Raw genomic sequence first — 3,462 nt, forward strand, 5'->3', positions numbered from 1 at the left:
ATGTGGCACAAGCATTTGCTTTCTTTTAATATCCTAATAAGTAAGAATCACATCCATCAGAGAAAAAATACCAAAGAACATTTCATTCAATGAGGCCCTATGGGAATTCATATTCATAAGTCACAAAAAGTACAAATGCTTTTCCTCAATATTTTCAAGTCTGTCTCATCAAAGGGGATGAGAAAACACAATCATCTCACAGAGGCTTCCTGAGCGGTTCCATCTCCTTGCTCTTTTAGGGGCAGCTTCCAATTTTGTCCACCATTCAAGGAAGTAATTGGATGGGAGAAGGCAGATGTTTCCATGACATTATTTGGGTGAACCACTGCATCTTCATAGGTGCTGGAGGATATGGAAGAGCACAATAGGCTATTTTCATTTGTGAATTTTAGGGGAATCAGTGGGGAAAACAATATAAGAAAAGTTTAATGATCAAGAGACTTTCTAAGACAGGTTCTTAATTTTTTGGGGTAAGAATTTTTGGAGGAAAGACAGTTTAGGGAAAAGGATGAAATTAGGTACAATGCTGACACACAGTTGGCTGTACCCAGGAGATCAGATCAGATCAGATGAGTTGCTCAGTCATGTCCGACTCTTTGCGACCCCATGAATCGCAGCACGCCAGGCCTCCCTGTCCATCACCAGCTCCCGGAGTTCACTCAGACTCACGTCCATCGAGTCAGTGATGCCATCCAGCCATCTCATCCTCTGTCGTCCCCTTCTCCTCCTGCCCCCAATCCCTTCCAGCATCAGAGTCTTTTCCAATGAGTCAACTCTTCCCATGAGGTGGCCAAAGTACTGGAATTTCAGCTTTAGCATCATTCCTTCCAAAGAAATCCCAGGGCTGATCGCCTTCAGAATGGACTAGTTGGATCTCCTTGCAGTCCAAGGGACTCTCTAGAGTCTTCTCCAACACCACAGTTCAAAAGCATCAATTCTTCAGTGCTCAGCCTTATTCACAGTCCAAATCTTACATTCGTACATGACCACAAGAAAAACCATAGCCTTGACTAGACGAACTTTTGTTGGCAAAGTAATGTCTCTGCTTTTGAACATGCTATCTAGGTTGGTCATAACTTTCCTTCCAAGGAGTAAGTGTCTTTTAATTTCATGGCTGCAATCACCATCTGTAGTCATTTTGGAGCCCAGAAAAATAAAGTCTGACACTGTTTCCACTGTTTCCCCATCTATTTCCCATGAAGTGGTGGGACCGGATGCCATGATCTTCATTTTCTGAATGTTGAGCTTTAAGCCAACTTTTTCACTCTCCACTTTCACTTTCATCAAGAGGCTTTTCAGTTCCTCTTCACTTTCTGCCATAAGGATGGTGTCATCTGCATATCTGAGGTTATTGATATTTCTCCCAGCAATCTTGATTCCAGTTTGTGTTTCTTCCAGTCCAGCGTTTCTCATGATATACTCTGCATATAAGTTAAATAAGTAGAGTGACAATATACAGCCTTGACAAACTCTTAAGGTGGGCCATTTACATTCTTCTGAACATGTATGTTGATTGCTCAGTCATGTCCTACTTTTTGCAACCCCATAGACTATAGCCTGGCCAGGCTCCTCTGTCCATGGGATTCTCCAGGAAAGAATATTGGAGTGGGTAGCCATTACCATTTCTAGGGGATCTTCCTTATCCAGGGATTGAACCCAGGTTTCCTGCATCACAGGCAGATTCTTTACCATCTGAGTCACTGGAAATCTCATAAGCAACATGGAACCAGGAAACCATACACAGGTTGCAGAATTTTTTTTCTGCTTGGATTCTCAGAAGAGACAGAACTGAAGCCTCTCCTTTTTGGGCTGTTCCTGTTCTTGTACCTGATCACCTTCTTTGGGAACCTTCTCATTATCCTGACCATTGTCACTGAGTCCCACCTCCACACACCCATGTATTTCTTCCTCTCCAACCTATTCTTTGTAGATATCTGTTTCAGCTCCACGTCCATCCCAAAGATGTTGTGGAACATCCAGATAAAGACCAAAGCCAAACCTATGAAGGCTGCCTGTGCAAGTTATACTTTTTTGTGCTCTTTGTAGCTTTGGATTACTTTCTCCTGAACGCAATGGCCCATGACTTGTTTGTAGCCATCTGTCAGCCCTTGGATTACACAGTCATCATGATCCCCCAGCTCTGTGGTCTCCTGCTTCTGGTATGTTGGTTATTAAACATTCTGGACTCTTTGTTAAATAGTTTACTTGTACTGCAGCTCTCCTTCTGTGCTGACATGGTAATCCCCCACTTTTTCAGAGAAAGCAATCAGGTGCTTCAACATACCTGTTCTGACAATTTTTAAAATCACCTAGTGCTGTATTTTGCATCTTGGTGAGTTTTATTTCATTCACTAGTATCCTTTTCTCTTACTCTAAGATTCTTTTATCTATTCTGAGAATTTCATCAGTTAGAGGCAAGTATAAGGTATTTTCCACCTGTGGATCTCACATCTCTATTGTTTCCTTGTTCTATGGTACAAGACTTGAGATGTAGATAAGTTCTGGAATAACCCTAAGTACCAAGGTCAGTAAAATGCTTTCAGTTATGTATACAGTGGTTACACCCTGCTGAACCCTTTTATCTATAGTCTGAGAAATAAGGACATAAAATGTCCTTTGATAAATTGTGCCACTTCTATCACTTTCAAAGGGTGACAGAGATGCTTGTCTTGGGGCTGGAGAGGTGCCCATGAATAACACAAAATTTAAAAAATATATTAAGATTCAGAAATCCAGATACTTTGTGACTGTTTCTGTTTGTTCATAAAATTTACAAATTTTTGAAACATCATTTCATGTATTTTGTTTGATAATGACCTAGATATCTCTAAACTCTTTTCATCATTTTCCTGTTTTCTTTTCCTAAATTTCATCCCCAATTTTAGAAACCAAGGAATTTAGTTGTAATCATTTTAATTAAGTGAATTTTAGTTTTTGGGTAATCTATATTTAAAATATTCATTAATTAAAAATATATATTTGATGTTTCATTTTACTTGTCAGGTTAGTAATGAATGTTAAAATTTCTATAGATATATAAGAGATTGAACCTGATTTTTCATTTAGAATTGTACCATTGATTACAATGATAACATCTCATTACATCAACTTTTTCTTTCAGTATACCTATTTTTATGCTAATTGTCTACTAATCTAGACAAGGAGTCTCTAAATTCTGTAAAGAAGAAGAGAGTATGTAAACATTTTTGGCTCTCAAGTCACATAGCCTCTATGACAACCACTCAATTCTGCCATGGTAACAGAAGTCAGCCAACAAAGCAGAAATAGACAACATGAAAACAAAGGAGCATGGTTTTATTCAAATAAATGATTGGCAGAGAAAAGTTGTGGGTCAGGTTTGGAATGCAATCCTCTTGGTTACTACCAGCTACATGTTTGTGCTGTGTTCTGTATCAACTTGATTAAAAAGATATCTAGAATCACCTTACCTCTTGTTAAAAG

General features: G+C 39.0%; 1 pseudogene; it reads left to right on the forward strand.

Moving 5' to 3' along the window:
- LOC138988578 (putative olfactory receptor 7A2) lies at positions 1–2,655 on the forward strand (annotated as a pseudogene).
- The last annotated feature ends 807 nt before the right edge of the window (positions 2,656–3,462 follow it).

This window comes from Bos mutus, chromosome 7 (genome assembly GCF_027580195.1).
Source record: "Bos mutus isolate GX-2022 chromosome 7, NWIPB_WYAK_1.1, whole genome shotgun sequence".
Classification (NCBI taxonomy): Eukaryota; Metazoa; Chordata; class Mammalia; order Artiodactyla; family Bovidae; genus Bos; species Bos mutus.